Here is a 25,955-nt window from a genome sequence, read left to right on the forward strand (position 1 = left end):
CAAGTCCCCCGCACTCGGCTACTAACTCTCGGAGTGTTTTCAACTTGGCTCTTTTCTTCTCATGTCTTCGTCTTCTTCTTCGCGTCTTCTTTCACGTGTACCTTTTCCTTCCTATTTCGTGCAATCGTTTCTATCGTCTGTTTCTCTTGTGTTTTAAATCATGTGTACGAATCAACTTTCACCTTGTTTTTTTCGTTTTTTCCTGTTTTTTTTCTCTAGTTGTTTCACCACTTCATTCTGCTATCTTCAAAACTTTCCTTCTCGCGTAACTCTTTCCACAGTTCTCCTCGTCACGCTGATTCTTCACTATCATCCAAGTTTTCCCCGATGATTCCTCTCGTTCCCTCTCTCCTCGGTGTTTCTCCTTGGGTCACTCACTTTATCTCCCTCTTTCTCCCCGCCCTCAGTCGTTCTGTAATATAAAGCAAGAAAGACGAATGATCATTGTGTTACGTCAACTGCTGCACCCTCCCTCCCACCCCATTACTCCCATCCCGACATCTATAAGCTCTGCTTCGTGACAAAGAGTCGTTTAACCTCTTCCTGATTAGGCAGTATTATAAACCCTGTGAAGGGCAGCATGCATCCAGGGTGCCCGAGGAGTCCGCACCCCTGCCCCTCACCCTCCTTAATAACAATCCACGTAAGTCACAAATAAGACAATATAATTAATCGAACTCGTCCGCATGCCTCACTCTAACAATAACCAATTATTCATGATATAGCTGACGTTCATTTATTTTTTCGTAATTTATCTTTCACCTTCTCTCTGTCTCTGTACACTTTTTACGGACATCAGGCGGTGGAAAATTATACATTTACATTTGTCGTACCAGGTGTCCTTACATTTTTTACCTGAAATATATTTTTCTTTATCCGTATTATACGACACTGCATATGATAATAAAAATCGAATTAGCGAGAGAATCAATGCCGAAGTCTTTGGGGTTACCTGAAAAACATTTCATACCGCTACAATCTACTAAGCACACTTAAACAAATGACAGAGGAATGATGTATGATCGCTGATTGTACAACATGTAAATTATTATTTGACTGTTGCCGATATTTATTCCGTTTTTTTTGTAATAGGTTGTCTTTTTTTAATCGTGTAATTTTATAACGTCGTTTTTTGAGGGTATCGATTAGTATAAAGTAGTAGAAAAGACATTTTCGCCGTCGTTAAATGTTACGTATACCATTGTTATTACGATACAATTATCATCGTTTTTATACCATCGTCATTGCTATAAAATAATCGTTATAACTAAGTAGGTCTTACGTGCATACGTGAATGGGGAATTTGAAAAGGTCGTAAAAATAAATAGAAAAATTATAAGGCAAACGAATAATTGCTTGCGTCGTTATTCGTCCAAACGGGTGGTACTGAAAATAATCTTAAATCCACTTCAACACACTTCCTTGTACAACGAACGAATAGAGGAAATCGAGAAGCGACTTATTCGCGAACGAATCTGTTTACATAAATATCTAACCGAATGAAACGCGCCGACGTGACGTGACGAAAGATACACGCGTCTTGCGTCAACGACGAGAAATTTTTCAATCAAGTACTTTCGATCAATCGCCGTACACAGACTTGCGAAAATGGGAATAAATATCAGGGAAATTGACACGGGAAAGAATTTCAAAATTCGGTGGATTTATTTTTTCCTACTACGGTACGTAAAAACGTGTGTAATAATTGATGATAAGAAATCTAGAAAATCCAAATCAGCAAACGCAACTTATAAGACCGGAATACATTCTGATTTTTTTCGTTACACAACATGAAACATCTCGATTCGTCGATCGTTGGTATTAATTTTATTTTTTACGTTGTATGTTACGTGATCCACGTCCATCGGTCACTCAGGCCCGCGAGGATTATATCCAAGCAATCGTACACAGAAACACGGTATATCTATTGGCGCATGTAGCGTATGAATGAACGAGGGATTCGATGAATGAATAAGCTGAGCGGGTCAGAAGTATGAGACAACAAAAAAAAAAAAAAAAAAATACCTGCCATTTTTGGAGGAGCAGAAAAAAAAGAGAAAATAAATCGTTACGGTAGCATTCGTAATTTCTATGATTGACACATGGTAAGCTTAATTTTTGGGCACAATCAGATTCTTCGTACGGTATTTTTTCTGTATCGAGAAAATTATGAAAAATAAGAATGGATATCGATAGACAATGTTGAAAAAAAAAAATATATCGATTAATAATCTCCGCGGTTTATTATCAATACGATATAACTCTGAATCGGTGATAGTTAGGAAAATTCTATCACGGTACTTTTTTATAGAGCGTGATATTTCCTATAAGAATTATGTATTTAGGTAGTTTATAAGTCAAGCCGTTTACGAGAAAACGAAATTCTAAACTTGTCCATCCTTTTTCATTTATTACGTGTTATTTAAGTGGAAAATTTAAAAAATAAAACAGGCACCTCTAAATCTCAAGTTTTTTTTATAAATATATATATATAAGGTAGTACATAAATATCGTATTATAACATCCAAGGTGGAAAAATTAGTGTCACATGCGCGCAAACACTATACCTATGCATACAACTGTATACATAATACATGAGAATTAGACGGTTTTTTAAGCACGGAAACAGGATACGCGTAGTAAGCGGTAATTAAGTGACATTATAATCTGAATATAATTACGCGTCCAAGATAGGATAGCCGTCCAGTACTTATATTATTATGCCACTCGAGTTGTACCTACGTAGGTAGATAATGAAATGAATTCGAGAGCTGCGGAAAGAAAATGGATCACGCGGAGTGGTCGCTAGATGCGTTTTTACGTACGAAGCTGTGTTTCTTTTTTTATGCTCCTTTCCCTTTACTTCTTTCTTACCTTGTCAAATTTCTTCCCCTTCATCTTCTCAACAAAAATGTAGCGGAAATTTCTCTTTCTACCTCTGCATTCTTCGTTGTAATTATATTTAAGGATGAGTACAAACGTCTGGTTGGTTATTACGATCGGTATGATGCATCTCGGCATAACGTGCGGCTATGTAACGTAGAATAGACGCGTAATAATGCTCACGTATACCGAGTGTAGTTCGTTCCCGTCACAAAGCGGCAATAAGTGCGTGTATAATAACGATCGGGTTGTATTATAGAGTCCAAGATCGTGTCGTGTAGACGTGTCAACGATCTTTCGTCAGAAAAATCGTTGCCTTGCGTTGCGTTGCGCCTTGTAGCTTATTATATGACCGCGCTGCGCGCATGTCTATATATACATATATACATATTTGTATTTATATATATACAAACCAACATGCGTGTACTTAAGCGTTGCCTAATAAGCCGACGTGCAATGTGTGACTGACTGACTCTCTTCCGCTCTTATTTCTTTTTCACTTTTCTGTTTTACTTCTTCTCTCGATGTCTTCTTAGTGACTTTATTTTTTCTTCTTCTTCTTCTTTTCAAATCTCTCTACCTCCAGAAACAAAGTTAGACTTGTAACGATCAAGTTTCGTGCGTTAAATACCAAAAGGCTTTTGTGACTGTTTTCAAATATGGAATACGTATCATGCTACGGTCTCAAAACGCATACTATACGTGTACGATTGTACTATATTATACATTCATATATATATATATATATATAGATATATGGATCTTGCAGGGTGGCATGAAATGATGCATGAATCGTATCGGCAATTTCAAGTTCTTTGATATATGCATATTAGGATAGTTATTAATACGGTTGTTTTTGAATTTTTATGCTCCCAGGGACTTGAACGCTTTCAAATTAATAAAAAACATATCCTTAAAATTTCAACTCTCTACATCGCTATTTCTAAGATAGCCCGCTTTGCAAACGAAGTATCTTCTGGAAATAGCATGGGAAGAACTTTTTTGCTCTTTAAAGTTTTATAAGTCGTTGAGGAATATACCGAAAATAATGAAAAATAAATATTTTTGTAGAGAGTTGAACGTTCTAAAAAAAAAGGTCCGATGCATAAAATTATGTTGCATATGTTAATTAACGATCAAAGTTTAGTCAAATTCGTTAGACACACGTGCGTGTGCGAGTGTGAATTGAATTCGAACCAGTTTCAGAAATAGAAAAAAAAAAACCACACACGCACAGACACTACGAGGTGTTTAAATAAATATACTTCTAATTTATAAGTTACTTGGATATTTGTACATTATAGAACACACGTACGATTATCGCAGCAAACACACTCGCTTTGCACGTATAGATGTGGATATTATGTTGATATGTAATAATATATATCTACATTTTACACGTAGCAAAGGCGGTTGTGAAATTACCAAGTTTTTCGAATTTTAACCATAAATTAAATATGGCGGTTAATTGATCTCGGCCATTAGCATAAATAAATTCTAACGCCTCATCTCGCGTTACATATACAATTATACACCAGCTTTACGCTGTATAAGAAACACGAAGCATTCGTAATCTCGCGTGGGAAGCTGTGTGTGTATCCAATATTTACGCCCATGATATGGCTATCCGACTAAAAGATATACATATTCTGACCCATTAAATTTCCCCGAACTATACGTCCAATAACGTAAATCGGCAACATCGCCGTAATACAGATATATAAGAATGTGTGTACAGACGGTAAATTTATAATATATAAGACTAATTGGTCACGTGTATCAATATATCTACAGCTAATAAACTGTACGGTAGTTACACGACGATTGAAAAAACGGGAGGGGAAAGAATTAATAAACGTAGGAAAAAAAGGAAAACTTTGGTAAACAACGTATAATATCGAGTTTTGACGCTACGGATTTACATCCCGCCACAATTATTCGGTATCTTCAATAATTGGTTGAATCTTTTTTTTTTCACGTTTCACCGCAGTCTCCCAGCAACTCATTCGCACGATTCCTAGACAAAATTTCCCTACAGACAACCTTGGCATTGTATACCGTACTAATGTTTGAATTCAAGTAGTACGAAGTCTGAGTCAACGATTTAACCGCGGGTATTTTAGACAAAATTTTTCCGCCTAGCGGACTTGATTTGCTTATTTTTTTGCAATCGACAATTAATCATCGATAGTTGAACTCTTTAGCATGTAACAGCAAAGCGTAAATTCGAATGAAAGAAAATTTAATCAGTTTTCGTACCTAATGCGCGTATAATAAATTAATATTCAGTTATCAAACCAATCAATATCAATTAGTCGGGGTCTATATTACTCGTTGGCGATTAAAGTTATCTACTTTACTAGTTTCTTCTTCTTCTTATTCTTCTTCTCGCGCGCGTGTTCCGCTTTCCTCTTTCATTCCTTTTTACATCATTTCTTTCACTCATTTCTCATGTGTATTTATGTGTGCGTGTGTATATATGCGTGTGTATACGTGTAATATACATAGGCAAGCGGAGCCGCGAAGACGAGAAGTGTTGAAGGGAAATATTAATGTCAGGACATTTGTGATGACCGCACGATTATATGTATGTATACTCGCTTAAAGCCGTGCCTATTTATCTACCGTGTAAATTTATACACGTATATGCATATTGTATACGTATAAGACAGAGGAGAAATGTCGCCTCGGATATTACGCTGCACGTATAACACTAATGCACGCACATAGCGCTGCCGTAAAATCGACGCCGCGTCGCAATTCATCGCTACTTATACTCAATCCTGTAAAACGGATAGGTGTAATTATATAATGATTATAACGATAATAAGATTATGAATAGGCGACTATCAAATGAAAATTCAACAAAGTAAAAGGTAGAAAAAAAAAGTCAGAGAAAAAGAAACACGAATAGGACGGGGGCGAAGAAATTACATAAGAGAAGGAAAAAGACTGCATCGTGAACAAAAGTATCAACACTTCGTGATTAACCGCAGGTGAGCATGTATATATGTATTTTTATTATTGTCATTATTGTTTTAAGTGAACGATTCTCGGTTTTCCTATCTAGTTGAAAATTTTTATTTTCCAAAATACATCTCAGAATTGTAGAAAAGTAAGAAACTAGAAGAAGAAAGGAGAAGAAAAATTCAACTCAAACGGGCCATTAAAACAAATTCGTCTGACATGATTTAGTAGATGAAAGAAAAAAATATCATGAAAAATACGAACAAGTATACGAAGATATTGTAACAACGAAAAGGTGAGAATAAACTATAGGAGAAGAAGAGTCGGCGAAGGAGAAACGCGGGCGTGCAGACGCTAAATTTTTATACTATCTGTTATACCTGGTTGTATAATAAATGTATATAAGAGAATTGTTGTGAGGTTTGAGAGCTGTGAGCGGGCGACGATAACGGACATTGTTTGCGGGTCAGAGGAGATAAGAGTCACGTAAGAAAGATGGATTTCGATAAGGAAATTCACCGTGGGTTTTACATTATTATATACGAGCTGCGGAGCATATTATATACGACGCGTCGGCGTAGAAACGGGTTGAGTTTGGGGCGGTGGCGGCGGTGGGGGTGGAGGATGTGGTGGGAAGGGAAAGGAAAAAGGAAACAAGGCAGCCTACTGACAAAAGCTTTAAAAGCTGCTATATAAGTGACGCCGTTGCTGCTACATCGGAAGGTGTACATTTTATTTTTCTCGTCAGGGCGTTCTTCCCGCGTTTTTCTTTTCTTTCTTTTTTCCTTTTTTTTTTTTTTATCTTTCTTCCTCACTTTTTTCCACACTTATTACCGTTATCATTGGCACTTGCTCGCGGTGTGAAATACCGAAAGTTTATCAATTGCAGAGGGTCATCAGGTAGTAAATATACATATTTACACAATGCATATCGTGCACGGTTTTATATGCACAGCGGGGATAAATGACGGTGTGAAATTCTAGACGGTAGATATACATGCAGGTCAGCGTGATCCTGTAATGGACCATTGAAAACAAAAAGAGAAGCCGAAGAAGAAGTCAGGAGTGAGATTAGGGACGCCGTGTCATATTTATACATGCGATGTGCGTAGAGATTCTTAAAAAGTGATGCATAGTAGAGAGATACTTGAATACGTGCGTCGGCTGGAACTGTTTTAAAATGAGAAACAAAACGTACGATAAAAAGGAAAAAAAAAAAAAAGAAAGAAAAAAAAACATGAACGCCCAAAATAGGAATGACAAGATTGTTCGGAAAAGAGAATCAAGAATAAACGGTCTTGAATCGCGTATCACGTGATATTCACTATAAAGTTTTTCGTGTAGTATTGCGATAATCTTGGATTCAACGAAGAAGAGAAAAAAAAAACACCAAATGAATAAGAAAAAAGATCCGCACACAATGATACCGTACAGAAATCTTACGCTCGAACGTATCGATCGAATATATGTATATAAATCGCCTGAAGACAAGAAAAATTGAGGCTAATTTAATCTACGATAGGAATAGAATTCCAACGTATTTTCGTCATTCGCTTAGAACGGTAAACTAAACAAACAGATTTAACGTTGCAATTACGAGAAAAAATTTATCATTTACATTTTTATTATATTTTAAACAATATACAAACTTTGTTGTAACCATGCTAACTTTGCTGTAATTTTTTATGCAATCGTGTAAAAAATGAAATTTTTCTCGATGTTCTTACTTCAATTCCACTTATGTCAATTCAAAGATACGAATTACAGATCGAAATAACCTCAAAGGAGTTGATGAGGTACTCGTCACGTGCATGTTACATATGCACATAAGTCTACGAACCTGTAAAACGGACCTGTGATTTTTATCTGAAAAATACCAACATGACAAGCAAACCGCAGGTGCCTAAACGCGTGTCGGAAAAAATGTTTAAATTAATTTATGCTAAACACGCAAGTCTCCGTATCTCTCCCTCGCTTTCCGTACTAAGAAAAAAAAAAAAAAAAAAAAAAAAAATGAAAAAGAAAGAGGAAAACACCAAGTACTCGTTGCAGTTTATACTTTTCAATAACTGTTCTCATAATAAATTTCCGACTCTTAAAAAATCCATTCCGAACCGAGTATACCTATACGCCTAACGCGTCGTCAAACAAGCCGATCGTTGTCAAGCTCGCGGGCGATTATCCCGATTACAATAGTCTATATATAGTATTATCTTACCGTTTGCTTTTATTACGTTTACCATATACACAATGCGACGTGTATCGGTGTCACAAATGTGTACGCATATCATCGCCACGATCAAAGTATCACCGACTATTCGCCTGTAATGGAAACTTTGTAACGTATTACGCATGCTGTACACGATATAAAGATATACATACTTATACCGTAGAATCGCATTTAATATTTATCAAATGTTCAGGTACAAATGTGTGCATACATGTGTGTATATATATATACATATATATTTATATATGCACACTCATCCTCAGTCGTACGTTGGCAAAGCGTGTATTCGAGTACGTCGTGTACATATGTAGGCATGTGTTATAGATACGTATAATATTATATAGGTACGTATGAATGGCGTACGTTTGTGAATAGATTTTTATAAATAACATTCGTCGCCAAAAATTTAACACGGCCAGTCACGTTTTTTCACCTCCGCGGTTAACCCAGAGGCAGCATCTTGTTATAATATACATCGTATACAAGGTATAACGCGAGTATCGTACTTGTGTGAATAATAAGATAAGAGAAAAGGGTAAATACGGAAGAGTAAGATGAAAAAATTTACGGATGAATAGTATACCTCGTTACAGTTTCGCGCAGATTTTTTTAAACACTGATGAGAACGAACGGAGTATTCGGAAATTTGCCAATTTTTCGATAGAAGGTTGCAGGATCCGAATGGAGATGGAGATATTGCGGAGGCTGCAGCGGACAATAAGATTGACGACGATGTGCACCTTTAAGGAATGTCTCGTGAAAGGGTAATAAAAAATAGAAAAATACTTTAAGAAATAACAGCGAGCAACTTAAAGGCGATTCTTCAGCAGGATATAAAATTTGATGTATCTAATTATCGCTTGTGCATACGAAGACGACGACTGTAGAATGTACGTTAGAATGTTGGTGAAATACCGTCGGTCCAATCGTTTGGGAAATACCCACGTTTAGTGACCCACAAAACATTCCCAACATACGTTGTTATTATGCTGTATAATTGTCTTTGTTTCACAAACTCATCGTGTTCCTCCCTATCCATGATATCTCCGTAGAAAAGTGTTTTCAACTTTCGATCTTCGCGTACGAAATCGAATTAGATTTTACACCTCGGCGGAAGACGAAAATAAGAACGAAAGTAAAATTCTGCTAATTTATCGCAATGCAATGCATGCAGTCAGTGACGGTAATTTAGGTAAAATATTCGAAGATACGAACGTATAAAAACGAACATTAAAGTGTATAATTAACGCTGTGTGAAAATTCCCAATATTATGAAAACACATTCGTTAGCCTTAATTAATCACCTGAGAAACGATGGAAAGAAAAATATCCAAAATTTCGGAAACTGATAGAATTTTTAAAAAATTGTAAAAATAGGAGAAAATGCATGGGTATGAGCTCGATCCGTATTATCCGCCCAACATTCACAGATGTAAAAAACCTGCGAGAAGAGTTTCGTTGGATTTTGTTGTCTAGCTGTAGATAACGTACATACGTATATAACGTACAATGTTTGTAGATATGGCAAAGCAAGGAATGTGATGAATTTCGAGGTGTGGCCTCCTACTTCTCTCTTTGCTAGTAGACGCGGAATGGCGATGTGCAGCGTGTAAGATATCGTGTGTCAGGGATCAAGGAGCGGGGGAAATAACTGAGGAATATACCCGCCTCAATTAAAATATGTACACCCAGAGAATTCGCTCTACGGCTAGAAACACTCCGCGGAATACTCGATACCTCCTCCTTCCTTCTCCTCGCTCCTCGCCTCGGCATGCTGTCGAATTAATGCGATATCTCTAAGGTAAGTAGGTAGCTAGGTAGGTAGGTACTAACTCCTTTCCATTCATCAGCTGACCGGTGGAAGGGGAAATTCACAATAGGTAGCGCGGATAGAGGGGCGGATAATAACTGGCCAGGCAATTTCACCCACATGTAAAATTCAATCCGTGCGACGAGTCTCCAATTTTGGCAATTTTTTTTTTTTAATCGAAGATTACTATAAATCCGAAAGAAATGCCGAGTTTGAAAAGGTTCCGAATTTCGTGACGGCGGGATTAGAGCAAAGAAATCAAAGATTGACGGAACATCAAAGTTTCGAATGGTCCGAAAGCTGACGGTCAAAGTTCCGAAAGTGCAAGGTTCCGAAAAGACAAAATGCCTAAAGGGCATAACTTTTACAAGTCAAAGTTGCGAAAGTCCGAAGATGAGAAAATTTAAAAATCTGAAACATCGAAATTCCAAATGATCGAAGGTTTTCAGTTCTGTGAGTTTCTGGCTTGATGAAGTTGCACCACTTTCATCTTTCTTTGTTATCGATTTTCGTTATTTTTACATTCGGAATCCTGGTCATTAACGTAACTTGAATTTTTGAGCTGTCCTTTGGGTTTCCGACCATTCGAAACGTTGTTGTTTGGCAAAAGTTTCGTCTCGTTACTTCAATTGTCCCCACCAAATGATTCGGAATTAGGCGCTGTCGGGACTTTGAAAATTCAGAACTTCAACCCCGCCCCGATTGGTAACAGTTTACAATGGTTGAAAAGAGATAAAAAGATGAAAATTATAAACCACACGAGAAGGATGAGCTGGTTTATTTGAAGGATGGATGCGTTCAGGGGTTACTTGAGATTCCGGAGAGGATTTGTTTGTTATACAATATGCATACTGCGGGTTTGAGAGACGGCTAAGAGTTGATGGGGACGGAAGAGGAGAGACAGGCAGGTGCCGAGATTCATCCCCGCGTGACGTAACGACATCCGGTTAACGTGTGTCGCTCTCTGGACGTTCTGTAAACTTGTGTATATATATATATATATATAATGCATTACGTTTACGCGATACAAATGTGACGAGAACTCACAGTTCAAATATTAAGCCGCGTCGATGAGCTTTTGACACTGAGGGTATAAGAAATTAATTTGACTAATAAATGTACGCAGCCGAAACTAGAGTATATTAAGCGGAAACAAAGATTCGTACACTCTTCGGAGATTAAGAACGAGTGAGAAGATAGCAATATAATAACTAATTCTCCGTCAAACGGTGTGAATTCACTATTTTAATTCAAATATTTGGAAACAAATAGTTTGACGTAACTCGTGTGAATGATTAAATTTAACAAAAAAAAAAAAAAAACGTGGTGTTCGGAAAAGCAAGGAAACTTAATTCATACAATTTTATCTTTACTTATTGTTAGATATTGGAAAAGATAAGAATTTCCCAGAAATTTGATTAATGAAGAAAAATAGAAAAGTTTTCATTGATAAGCTAATCGAGTGATAATATTATTTCAAAGTACACCAACATGACTGTCTAGTATAAAAAATTAGCCGTCTCAGATTCATTGTCCCCAAGTGTACAGTGCAATGTTTGAACATTTCGACGTTTACGTTTCAAGTTTTCTTTTACCTTATCAGTGCAATTTTCCCCTCCAGTTTTTAATTATTCTTATCGGAAACAAAAGGAAAATGAACAAAAATGAAAGAGAGACGAAGGGAAGAAAGGAATGATTTTTCATTCCGGAAAGGGGGCTGGCCGATTTTTTTTTTTTTTTTTTCTTTGCCCTAGTCCTACCCTAAAAGAAGACAAGAGGCGACACTCCGTCGGAACTTTTCCACATACGCTCAGCAAAGCAAAGCAGGCAAGAGCGGCTTCTAAAACCTCGTCGCCTTTGCCGTCGCGTCGTCGTTCGGTCTTTTAGCCATCGGCGGTGGCAAACCAAACAGGCAAGGAGGATCGCATTTGCCGAGAGCATGTGCAGCAGCGCACGAAAGGTCATATAATGAGTATCGTATTACCGAGGGTTCGGGATTGTGGGACTTCTGCAACACACGTAAAACCCCGTCACTCCACGAACCCCCGTTAACCCCCTTAAAACCCCCACACTGCAGGGACGGGGATTTCAGATCCAGAAATTGTGCAGGACTCGCGACGGGCGGCCTCCTCTGCACGTATGTTGGCCTGCGTGCTTTCTGCGCTACGGGCACTATTGCAAGAGAATTTCCTGACGTGAACGAGAGAAGGAAAAAATTCAGAGAAGAGGAATGAGGAATGATGATAAAAAAAAAAGAAAAGAAAAGAAATGAAAAAAAAACCAACATCCAGACTCGAATTACCAGACCCTGTATGGCGTGGAAATAATTTTTTTTTTTTCCCATCACTTTCGCCATCGTACCGTTAAAGAAAACGCCTTTGCCGATTTTTTCAAATTGCAGTTTTCCAATTCACTAATATTAATTGTAACGAAGAGTGTGAATATAAATTATCAAATAATTGGTGGGTAAAAATTTATATGCGTGATATTTTTTCAACGTAAAAATCAAGAGAACAAAGATAATTAATACTCAATCACCAGATATTTGAAATGAGTTTTTTCATACAACATCTCCGCATATGTATTATACAATTATCAACTTGGGGGTTGGTGGTGGCATTTTTTGGCAAATTAGTACACCATATGTGGCGGTCGATTGATCAATTTGTGGCCATATCCATGAAAGATAAATTGAGGCCTCGCCACAGATGGTAGGAAACGGTTAGGCCGGCTCTTACCACTGAAAAAATTTGATTCTCCATCGATTGGGCACTGTAGATATTCTTTTAATATTTCCTTCTACGATATATTTTCTTTACAATTTTTAATACCCGATTCAATACATTCGTATACAAGTATCAGAACCAGATAAAATATTTAAAAAAAAAGCAACAACAAAACAATATGGACTCAAACCTTTTTGCGTAATAATATTACAAGACTATGAAATATGGGGTGAAAAGTGTCATAATAACGAAATTGAAAAGAAGAAGAAGAAGAGAAGAGACACTGGGAAGCGAATCGTGAATTCTGTCTATTTTTTGTAGTTATATTTCACTACGCAGATTTATGAAACAGTAGTTCTGGCAGAAGGTTGAAGTTCGTAATGTAATTTATGCACAGCGATACATTTTTAGAAAAACTGGTTATTTCACAGTATTATTATTGTCTTAAATTTGCTAATCCGTAACACAGCATCAACACACTCGTATAATACACGTGCAATATATGTATTTGTAAAAATTAGCCAGTTAAAAATAATTCCAAAGTTAGGAAAATAGCAATTTCCCTTTGAACGATCGTTCATTACGTTAGCTTTGCCAGGTTCCATCCCTTATTCCGAAAGTGTATCATTTCCGCCAATCAGCAGCAGCAGCAGCAGCAGCAGCAGCATGCAGACGCAACGTGCACGATGAAGGATAAAAGCTGCGTCGCGTCAAGTATAAACTTGGTCAAAGTTACAAACTTATAACACGTAGCAGGAAGTACGATCCGGCAGGTAGGCTGCAGCTAGATAGACAGATAAAAACTTGAGATAGGTGGGTACAGGGCGGAGGGTTGAGCTGAGTTGTAAGGGCAGAGTAGACGAAGGTTCACGATGGGTGTAAAACGCGTAGTATAGAAAGTTGGCCGAAGCCGAAGCCGAAGACCGGCGTAGATGGATTTCGAGCGTGACGGTGAGGGCATATTGCGTTTGCAGGAAAGATAAATGGTTTTTGCTCACTCACCCTCTTAACCTAGCCTAACCTTCCCCCGGTCCCTTCGCCCTTCAGGGCTGCTTAGGTGTCGGAGGGAGTCCTTCGCTGCTCGCTGCAGGGCTGCAGGGCGAGCAAAGTTAAGCTAACCGAACCAAACCGAGCCCTTAGGCGAAGGGCTGTGCCAGAATGAGAGCGCTCAGCATCCGGCTTCTTCGCTTCGGATGCGCACCCACACACGAAAAAGGGCCGGGCCCAAATGCTGCTCGACGAGTGCGCAGTACCGACGACCCACCCCCACCCTCGTCGCCATCTCCTCATCCTATCCTGTCCTGTCCTATCCTAGCCTAGCCTGCCCCATCCCTTATCCTTCTTCGTCGCACGGGGCAAGAAGGGAATAAATGTTGCAGGCGCGCAAACCCGGGAGAGGGAGGGCGAGAAGAGGGAGGAGATGAGGAGAGGAGAGCGACGATACGTGACGTGTAGATGTACGTGACCAGCAGTCGGCCTTCGGTAGTTTCGTAGTTCCTGCAGGGTTCTACGCTCCGTGTATTTTGTATATGGTTTGGGGGTGCGGAGAGCACGCGGCGTCCCTATATATCTCGCTCGCTCTCTTTCTCTCTTGCTTTCTCTCCGCGCGTTCATTTGTCACACGTCGACGCGCGGTGCCGGAGAAGGAATAAGGAGGAAACCGACGAGAAGGAGACGGAGGAGGATTTACATTTTTTGCACATCAGTTGCTCCGGCGCCATTTTACTTTACCGGAGAAAATGACTTTTTTCTACATTCTCGCTCGTAAGTTCCTCTCTCTCTCTCTCTCTCTCTCTCGCTCTCTACCTCTCTTCTTTTTCCTTCGTTTTCCGTGTTATTTTATTCCTATCCTCTCTATCCGCATCTTTTTCCAAAAGCCAACCTTACCTGCACCGTCACGTTTTTGCGAAACGTCAGAATCACCGGGTTATCATCTATCGGTACGTGCAATTTCATTATTTTTTTGCCCTCTTCTCGTTTAAGAATGAATTCGATATAGACAAGAATAGTATCGCACCGCGTTTACATTCGCAACATTTTTTACACTTTTCAATTCGTTTTTTTTTGTAGCTATATAATTCCTCATTTGATTCTGCAAATTATCTTCCTCAAGTCATGATGACATATGTTCTTCATTTCCCAAAAACGTACATTTGCAGTTACACAAAATGGCTTTAGAGAGATAATGTTCGAAATTTTGTGCCTCGTACAATTAAACAAGAAATTTCAGTGTTCAAGTATTCGAAAAGGCTGCGAATCGCAAGATTACGTTGTCGAGAATTTTTCATTTCTCTCACACGCCTTTCAGGCACTTTGCAATATTTAACCTTTGACCTTCAATGACGGCTATTGATTGTCGAATTCTCATTTATGCTGCAGAAAATTTTCATATTGAATATCATCCAAATTCACCCGAAGTCTCTAGATTTTTCGAATATTTTACAAGCTATATACAAAATCGACGAAGCTTCATTTCAAAACGTGAGATGACCGTCACATTTTCGAATTACTGAAAATATTTGATATTTTTGCTACGAAACTAAGCACGCAAGTTTTTTTTTCACGTTTCAAATTTCAACCCCGTACATAGCTTAAAACACACACGTAGCAAGGAAGGAACTTCGTAGAACCCAAAACTATTTCTACCGAACGAGACTTCAGGTATAAGAAAGAAGGATATTAGATATAGCCTAAGATAAATCTGAAATACGCACTCGTTTGTGTGTACAATACATAGATATATGTATATATAAGATACTTTGTATATACGACACAGCCAAGCTCTGAGCAGGCATAGGCATACATTTACACATCTATGTATGGTGTATGCCAACACAAAGACACCGATTCGCCATGGGATTAGACTCTGGCTTCAGCAGCAGCGCCAACAGCAACAGAAACAGGTATGGAAAGAGCTGCATGCGTATTATGCATACGCATGTGTGTGCGCGCGTGCGTCTATGCGTATGTGTGTACATACGTATATATGTATATATGTATATACATAGAAGTGCAGGGAAAAAGGCGTTTCACATGGGTTCCCACAAAACATTTGGCCATATTATTTTTTTTTCCCATCCACCATCCATCCTTCTCTCCGTTTTCCGCCCTTCTTCTTTCTTTCCTCCATCCAATACCCTGTAGGTATATAAAATATATAAGGGATGCAGCGTGTAAGTTCCAGGTATAAGGTCGCCTCTGCACCTCGTGTGCATCCCGAACACGACGCCTTCTTAAAAATGCATTTGCAGCAGCAACGGCAGCAGCTAGGATTTCGATTCACGCGTGCGTTCTGTGCGATTAGGCTTGCACGTACGTGTGAGCGTGTGCGTATGGAAGGGATGCGCGGCATACCTGCTGCTGCAGGGATTTTAGTTGCACGTAATACACGAATGAGAAAAATAAACCGAAGAAGAGATGATCCCGCGAGACTAATCGTCAATGTCCTCCGAATGACGGACCATTAATATTGGCCAAAGATACAAAGATTATCACCTCTCCGGGGACTTGCGTCGTATATATATATATATGTATATATATAGGTACATACGTACCTTTGTCAATGGACGAGTATGTGGAACCATGGATCCGAGACTCGAAAATGTACAATAAGTATCTGGGAATACGACGGCTTTTCATTTATTTAAGTAATTATGTCACGCTGTCTCGAAGGAAAATCGCGTGATATATAATACGAATTGGTAATCTCGTTTGGTCATGTTTTACGTAGTTAGTTTATATACAACGTTTCGTTGAGTGCAACTGACGTGAGTGAGGTGTTCAATGTTGTACCTACCTACGTATAATCTATCATACTCCTTAGATTTTACGTAACGCAAGTTTGCCGAAGGATATCAATATTATTATTGTACTTGATACGTGATATAACGCAAGGATGAAAGAGATACTCGAGTGGAAAATTCGATAGCTGCTGTCGTATTAATCCTGCAGAGACAACGATCTGACGGGATTTAGACGTAATGCGACGTGACGTATCTCTCGTTTAAACGTAAACGTGATAATTTAACGATAAAGAACGGAGGAATACATTTAAGAATGTATTGTGTCGATTAAGTGTTACGTTACGTATTATCGAAATTCGTACGAAGAAAGGCTCAAGAGAAAAGATTGAAAATGTACGAAAATTTGTTAATTTTCACTTTTCCTAGGATAAAACCCCCTGACGTTTTCCTGACCTTTCCCTGACTGTTCACGTCAAAAATTCGAGAATTTTCTAACGTTTTCTAACCAAATTCAGGTAATGTTGGGCAGCAGGGCTGTAGGGGTGCTAAAATTTTGCGGGTCGGGTAAAATGGCTTACTTTCGAGGAGGGTAGGCGAAAATTTCAAATGACCCAAAAATTAGGGGTAGCAGAAAATCTCGAGTCAACAGAAAATCCCAAGTTCTCCGAAAATCTCGGGTTTGCCGAAAAGTGCAGAGTTTTTGAACATTTTGGTCACGGCTCTTTTCGCTTGTCCATAAATACCAGGATTTCTAAAGTGGACAGAGATTTTCAAAAATTTCAGACTTATGTTCTCTCTCAAATCCCGGAAACTGAAGAACAATTCCATAGCCGTCTGGAATTACTAGTTCTAAAGGTTCTACCATATTCTCGAAACATCCAACCGGAGGTTCACCGAAAAATATAATCTCGAATTCTTCCCTATCTGCTTCATTAGCACATTGTCGTGAAATAATTTTATTATCGACCGGTAAGGGTGTCCGGGTGCGGAAATTTTCAGTGTCAGGTCGGGTAAGATGGATTACTTTTGGGTCCGGTACTCGGAAGATTTCGGGGCCGTCAAAAAAACTCAACCCGAACCCAAGTTCAAGTGCCCGAGATTTCGGGTAACCGCGCACCCCTGTTGGGCAGCTATTACGACAAATAGTGTCAAAAGTTGTACACTGTGAATATCGTAAATTACGCACTATTGCTTCGTTTCGTACGGACAATTAGAAATCAAACAATACCATTTCCGAAAGTTGGCTTAACTGAATTTATACAAAGCATGGCTGAAGTTTGAAAATGATTTTTACAAGAAGTACGTTTTTCCCTGTGGTCCGTCATAATTGCCTGACTTTTCCCGATAGAAGAAATTCTCTGAATGTTTCCGTCAAAATACGCGTGCGTACGTGTTTAAATAATTAATCGCACCTTTTGGATGATTTCAGGGAATCCCTGGTTACGTAAGAATAATAAGCAACCAACATTGTCCTGCGCACATCTCGGGTACCAGGTACACACGTTCACTTCCGAGTTATAACAAGTGTAATCAACGAACGAGTGAGTGAATTCGGGTATCGATTAAATAACCATCGGCTGTCTAGTCGTTAAGAGACTTTGAAGACCTGTAGACAAGGGAGTCAAACACGAAGCGCTTAACACGTAGAGACGCCGCGTTAATACGTTCAAACCAGATATAAAAATATTTCAAACAAACGAACACGACCAAATAAACGAATAATTCATCAGATTATAAGTATTTCAATACGCGTGCCGATTGGATCAATTTTTTTTTTTTTACCGACATTTACGCTGTGCGGGAGGCACGATTGTTACGCTTAGAGGATGTATTTACAAAAATATTATATACTTATATATTTTGCGTCAACGTCCTTGCGGAACAGGAAGCACCGAGTACGATACGAAAATTTATCGATAAAAAGAGGACTCGACGGGAAGCTGTTTCGACGGAGTCGCGTCCGTGTTACGTTACACACACACGCGCACGCACACACACATGCAGAGGCGCCATGCGCGTAACTTTGTATAACAATAGCCGAGCGAGATCCGGATGCGGATACAAGTCTCGATTGCGCGCTCATTTTCTTCTCACTCCCAAGTCACAAGGTATATATTTACTCGTAATACGACAGCCGATAACGGCGCGGCGTGTATAATATTCCTCGATGAAAACTCCCGAGGAATTCTTTGAGTCTTTTAATTGGGGTGCAAGGGTAAATATGCAGGAAGATCGGAAGATAGGAGGTTCACGATCAACAGCAGCGTCGAATTTTCAAAGACGGTGAAATTTGCTTGATTACAGAATTTTCAAATGCAGAAAACTTGACATGTGTAGAAATTTGTAGTGTAGAAAACCAAAATAATAAATTTCTGTAAAACACTCGCGTTTTTTCAAATTCAATATCGTCACACCCTTGTATTTTTTGATATTTCTTTTCCTGTATTCTTTCTCCAATTCTTCTCTTAAAGATATTCCGAAAGGGCGAAAAATAATAAAATCTCAATCAAATCATTGACATATTTGTCTTATCCGAATACGTGTGAACAATTTTGCGTAAACTTTTTCAACGAACAGTTAAATGAAAGACGGAACAGTCGAGCAACTTGTACTTACATTATACTGAAATCTATACCTACAGTACGATAATCTGCAAGCTAATCGTAAGTTGTAAATTCCAAATTTTCACCTATCGATAAGCGCGCGTAAGAAACAACAATGCAGAGACAAAAGTGCAGAATTGGAAAACGAAAGAGCCGACGGGTTTTGGTTTCGGTCGAGGCCTCATCCCCCGGACATCATCCCCACCCTGGTCCACCTCGGTGAGGTGCGCGTGTCTAAGTCGTGTGCGGCGCTGCACCCCGATTTATTGATCACACACATCACGTCGTTTTCCTCCTCATCGTCAAGCACACGGCATATCCAGCCGAGGGGTCGACCGCTCAGAAAAAATTGACACGGTGATTGCGGACTGCGGAGACTGCATAAAATTTTTTACGATCACAAGACGTTTCCTTTTTCGCATATCCAACTTTGACTACATGTGACCACAGAAAAATTGCACGACTACTACGATTACAAAAAAAAAAAAAAAAACCAAAGAAGCAATTACGTGTAATTATCTGTAATCATCATTGATTTTGTTTTTGCCATCCGACGAACAATGAATAAGACTGTCCTACTGGCACGATTTTCAAATTTCATACAGTCAAGGTTAAAGTTTTAAAGATTTCACGATTACCTATCGTATTCACGAAGACCGCGATGTGATTGCAAATGATTACATTGATGAAAAATGATTGTTAGATTGAAGACGTTTTCATGATCGCGACGCGATTACAATGATTACAAAATGACTATAATAAGGGGTGACACAATGACTGCTTTAGCAGGCGACCCCTCGTATCTAGCCCAGCCATCCATCCCGTGCTTACGATATTACTGGTTACGCGGAGAGAAAGAGGTACGCGCAATATTGAGTGCGTCCAAAGTCACGCGATCGTCGACACCGAGAGGAACTGCGAGGAGTGGAGAGGAGGGAAAGAGAGGGGAAATTCCATTGCGCTGCAGCCTTGTCAGAGTGAATTTTGCACCATTTTTTATCCCACCCTCGTCGCCGATTTGCAGGCAAGCCGCGAGTCCATCCTCAATGAACGCGTCGGTATTTTGCGATGCAATTAGTTCCGCGGATAGACGGACGCATCGAGTCGTCTGCGGATTCGGCCTCAATTAAAAAGATTAAGCAAGTATTACGAACATTGAAAATCTAATCGATTCGGAACCTTAGAATCATGACTATTACGTAGAGCTGAGTTTTTGAAACGTGAGTATGATCTCCGTTTCATCGTCGGTCGATCGCAAAGCGACGAATGTACCAATTTCTTTAAAAATTCGACTTTCGCGTTGAATTTCAACCTCGTCTCGAAATAACATTCCTATCAAACTTCGTCCGTTTCAGCATTCAAACGAACTACAAAGTAACACTTGGACAACCTGACTTTATATATTACATATCAGCGTTCTAACATCCTTCGAGTTCATGGGACCGAAGCTGACTGCCTCAGAAACGAAGCAATCACAATCAGCAGACGACCGATTTTTGTATGTGTATACGTATGTGTACATATACACATCGCATACCTACACGTAAGATAACGAGAACACGTTTCAATATCCTTGAGGATAAATTGCTCACCCACTGGGGAATGAAAGTACGTAAGGAATATCGCGCGTTGTTCGTGAATGAAATTTGCGAGTATACACGTGGGAAAACGAGACGTCAGTATTGTGGGTATATTCGCACGGAGAGATGATCGTTGTTTGGCGAAGCGTGAAGCGGCGACTTGAAGAACCGCGCAAAGTCGCGCCAAATGTCTATAAATACATACGAGTAGGCACGCTTGAATTCCCTGGCCGCGTGTGTGCGTGTGTGGAAGTCGTGTCATACGCGTATGCCATGCCTGTACATTTTCCTCGCCCGAATGATCGACGCGGCTATGCAACAGTTCGCGTAAAGTTCACCGGAAAACAATGATACTATAGATAAGTATATGCCGCTGTACTACTTGCCGAATATTTATCTACTATAATACCGTACAAACGGATTCTACAAATTCTTCTTACCCTCCTATCTTTCCGTATTTCTGTCCGTTCGCGTTACTCTCTCGACTTCACGCCTTTATCTACCATATGCTTATCGTTTGCACCTTTTTGCGTACGAGTTTCTTTTATCTCGCGGCCAGTTTTTCTGTCATACCTTTTCTTCCCTTTTTTTTTAATTAATTTTTTTTTACTCTTCCCGTTCGTACGCTCTCTTTCGATGATCCGATTCCACTTCCGGATCATCATCCGGCGAAGGCTTTGCTGAATTACAATATATGTAGCTCTCGGGCATCTCTTCATTCGTGAACTATGTTTTCCAACAATTATTTTTCGCTGTAATAGTTAATACAGTGTAGCATAATAATGGGCTAAACTTTAAAACGGACTCTCGGTAACCACAAACTTAGAAAATATTGCGTACATGATACGAAGTGTATATAATGTATATTCGGAGAAGCTAATGAAAAAAAGAAAAGACATCGACGGAATGATACCGCATTTCGGAAGAAAAATAGGATAAAAAAAAAAAAAAAAATGGCGCCACCACCTGAGCGAGGCAACTATAAACGCATAATGGCGTCGCTTCGATCGCTCGGGGTCTCCCGGAAGCAAATAATAACGACGAAAATGTGCGCGTGGCGCCATAAGACTGCATCGGAGTTTAGCGATGGTTATTCGAAGGCGGCTTTTAGTGTTTCTCGAAAAAATCTTACAATCAGAGCTCAAGGTTGTACACGAAGGGCCTTGCGTTAGCAGAATAATGAGTATCATTCGCGGCTGATTATCAGGTTATAGTTACGGTAACCGGGTTGCGTTACACGTTGGATTCACACGTGTTGGAAACGCAGACGCGAGATAATTTCTATGATAAAATTAACGAGTACGCGAAGTATGATTCACGGAGGGGAGTGAGTCAAGGTTTTCTTATTTTCGTTTCGTTTCGCGGCTTTCGCGGTATATTTACGCGGATTCGGCGGCGCTCGCTGCGAATACTTAACGTAACGTAGCGTAACGTAACGCGACGCGACGCAACGTAGCGTAACGTATATTAAATGCGCGGGATTACTCGACTTCCATACGCGCATCTGGCCGCACGATGCGAACATAACAGCGCAATGGTAAAACGCGCGGACGATTCAACGAATTAAGCTGGTAATTGTTGTCGATGTTACGAAGCGTATTTCTTTAAGTCACCGTTTCCTGTGTCATTTCACTATCGGAGACGTTACACGTGTATCATGTACGTCTACAATGTATTGGCGATAAGTTTCGGCGCGTTGAGGTTTGCAAATATTATAAAAACGACGACAAATAACTGTAGTATAGCAATGACGATGACGATGATGATAATAACAATAATAATAACAATAGTTTGTAATATTTACGTATTACTCGGGTGTTGCGGTAGCGGATGCGAGAGCTGGTGTACGTACTTAACCCTTTTATCGAGTCGGCGGATATTTGGATCCACACAGAAATGATTAAACTTGGTCGTGCGGTACAGAGTTGTTGGTTTAAATAACGCGTTGTATTCAGTCCCACAATGGAATAATATTTAATTCAATAGTTTCCTTTCAACCTCTTGATACAATTTATCTATTTACTTCCGTTACTTCAATTATTTCTTTATATTTAGTTATTTGTAGGACATATCTATCCCAGTATCGTTTATTCGTCACACCTTCACGAACTTTACTAAACATTTATGCGAATGTAATTAACACAACAAAAACAACAACTACGGTTGCATAACGCGTCACTATTCCAAATGTCCGTGTTTGTCACTGCAGTTTATTATCAACCGTCTTCTTGCCGCGCTTCTTCATTTACCTTTTCCTCGTTCCTGGTTAAACTTTTTATTCAACTGCCAGTTGCGTGGATTGAAAGAAAATTCATTATGATCGAGGAATAAGGGAAAAGTTTTTTGCTTCAAACGTTGAACAAATCTTGACAGCAACAACCAACAAATATCCTAGAACGTAAAATACGCGCACACACGAAAAACTCGTCAGTGTCATTTACCACTCGCTTCGTTGGGCAAACGATGAATGAATCAAAGAAAAGTAAAGAACGAAAAAAAAAAAGACTAAAGAAAAGGAAATGAAAAACGACAGAACGAACAACGAATGAATGAATGAATGAATGAATGATAAGAAAAACGAAAACGATCACCACCATGCGTCGGATCGCAAGCACTCGATGGACGAAAGTTGGTGTTTCTTATTTTTCTTTTTTCGGTTTTCATCCACTCTTCTCAAACACTCGCGTTGTGTATCACAGGTTGATGCTATCCTCGAGAAGACACGATCCACGGGGTCGGTAAAGCCCCGCGCCGTCAAGAGACAGGGGTTGATGGGTGGAAATCGGGTGGATGGGGCGGCGGGGGAGGATGGGGCGGCGGGGGTGGATAAGGAGGGGCGGGTTGCATTATAACATGTCGCTCCCCTCTAACCTTCCGTCGATCACGCGCGTCTGTATCGTTGTTGTTACTATAATTATTATTGTAATGATAGTCGCTTTGTCGTCCTGTCGTCGTCGTTGTTGCGTAGTTACAATAAACAATAAAACTTGGGCGTATGGATTGTATACGTTTGGGAGATAATAATAAGTTTATGGCAGAGGCATGGATGTTTGTATGCATATAAGGTGGGAGGGGGACACACAATTCATCAATCCGCGGCACGACGATAAGGGTTATCGGTATTTGTCTTTTTTTTTTTATCTTTACTGATCGAACATTGTTTTATCAACAATATTTAATTCATTTATTCTTTCATCGTTTTTCCAGGAATTTTACTGATTTAGATTTTGTTTTTTTAAGGGTTTGCTTGATGGTAGTTCCGTGGTCTTGTTTCATTCCTTCCTCTTCGTGTTATTTGTTCCTCGTCGTTGTAACATGTGTGGTTTAAGTTCATCCATTAGTCGATGTATGCACCGGTTTTTAACACGTTGATTGAACAATTTGTTGATTATTTATTTGTTTATTTGTTTGTTTAACTTGAGATGTCGTTTAGTCAACCATATTAAGAACTCAAAAATTATAACATCAGCAGCAGTGGTAGTAGTAGTAGTAGTAGCAGTGGTAGTATTGGTAGTAGTAGTAGTAGTAGTAGTAGCAGAATCAGTAGCAAACAGCAGTATCAGCGACAGCAGCAGTAGCAGCAGCAGCAGCAGCAGCAGCAGCAGCAGCAGCAGCAACAGCAGCAACAGCAGCAACAGCAGCAACACAATAACAATAACAACGACGGCAACAGCAACAGTAATAACGGTAACAATAGTAAGGGCGTTTGATTAATTGACAAGCTAACAATAAATCGAAGGGAAAGCAAAAGAAAACAGCAGAAATTGCCAGAAAAACGGTGGTAACAAAGCAGAGTGAAAGATAAAATAAAATGAAAAAAAAAATAAATTAAAATAAAAAAACTGCACGGTTTATTCCGGAGAGAAAGAATGCGGTAAAATTGATCACGGAAACGATGGAAAAAACAGCGTGATCGCGATGAGGCAAGAGTAATTTCAAAGTGAAGAAAAGCAAGGTGAAAGTGAAACTTCCAAGTGATGTAAAAACAATTCACACTAAAAACTGATATTGTCGAAATGTATGGGCGGTAAAAAGGATCGCGCAGTATTTGTTATTACTATTGCGTTATTACGTACAGCAAAAGTGACGAGCGAGGAGTATCCTCGACGAACCTGATTGCTTAGCCGCACACGGAGTTATGGGACCGCTCGCCGCTTAGGCAGGTCTCGCTCGCTGAGCGCCCGCCGGCATTGCGCCCCCCACCACCGACGACTCTCTCTCCGTAAAGCCGCGCGCGCTTCTGTCTCACTCTATCCTCATTGGCTCCCGACGACCGTCGGCCGTCAGCGCGACGTCGGCGTCGGCGGCGGCGGCGGCGGCGGAGGCAACGTCGGTTCGACGCTCGCCCAAAGCTCCGAGCGCTCCGCTTCCCCTCCTTCCCGCGCTCACTTCCCTCGGAGACGTGCGGCGTGACGGACGTTGAGCGTACCGCGTGGCTTTTCACTCTCACCCTTTAAACCCTTGCCTTCTTTTCACCTTATACTATTTTCACGTGGATTGTCTCCCCTCTCCGTCTCTCTCTCCCTCTCTCTCTATCTCTCTCTCTCTTTGCGGACGAACCTGCGGTCATAAGTCCTGTACGCGTTTGTCCGCCTCGCTGCCGCGCCTCGCTTCGCAATGAAATCACGCTGGCTATTGCGCTCTGCCTTCTCCCCCCTCCTTGCCGAGTCCGACGCCTCCTCTCACCCCGTGCTTACTCAAAGCTTACCGCCGCCAGCGCCCACGCTCTCGCTCCCTCTATCTCCTTCTCTCTCTCTCTCTCTCTCTCTCTCTCTCTCTCTCTCTCTCTCACTCTCCCTTAGCGCGCTGTTTCGCTCGCGCTATCGCGCCCGGCGCACTTGCGCTAGCCGTACCCTTCGCCCTTCGCCCCCGACGCCCAGCGTCGTCTACGCCATCGACGCCGCGCCGCCACCTGCCGTCCGCCAATTTCTTGATATCTCCGATCGCTTGCACCGAGGCTGCCTCGCGCGTTTCACCTTCACGAACCGTTTTATGTTTCTGGGTGTCATTATTTCAAGTTGCAAAAACTTTTTTTATCGAAGATCCAACAAGACTAACCGTTTGAAACGATATTGCCGTTTGGCGTATAAATGTTCAAATACATGTTCACAAGTATGTAAATAATTGTATGGCGACATTTTTAAAATATATATGTATATATGCATTTTCCAAAAAATACACCTTCTACGAAAAGCTTTTCGATCGTAATCTGGATATTTTATATCAGAGCGTTAAAGCGTTTCCGATATTTTTTCGTTCAGAATTTTCAATACTGGTTTTTACCGCAAGTCGAAACAAGGCGTGAAGCCCTTCCCCCTCTTAATATAACGCCAAGATTGCAGATGACGTTTTTTAGATTTTTTAAACATCAATCCGATCGAATGGATCGGAAAAAAACTACGAACATAAAAGT

At 40.0% G+C, this 25,955-nt stretch overlaps 1 long non-coding RNA gene across 1 annotated transcript; it reads right to left on the bottom strand.

The window, feature by feature from the left end:
- Positions 1-140: 140 nt before the first annotated feature.
- On the bottom strand, positions 141-24,760 carry LOC124177002. Its single transcript, XR_006869498.1, has 2 exons — positions 24,619-24,760; positions 141-412 (listed from the first exon to the last, which is right to left on the bottom strand). It is a non-coding gene; the product is annotated as an uncharacterized LOC124177002 (long non-coding RNA).
- Between the last annotated feature and the right edge of the window lie 1,195 nt (positions 24,761-25,955).

Source organism: Neodiprion fabricii, chromosome 2, assembly GCF_021155785.1.
Source record: "Neodiprion fabricii isolate iyNeoFabr1 chromosome 2, iyNeoFabr1.1, whole genome shotgun sequence".
In the NCBI taxonomy this organism is placed as follows: domain Eukaryota; kingdom Metazoa; phylum Arthropoda; class Insecta; order Hymenoptera; family Diprionidae; genus Neodiprion; species Neodiprion fabricii.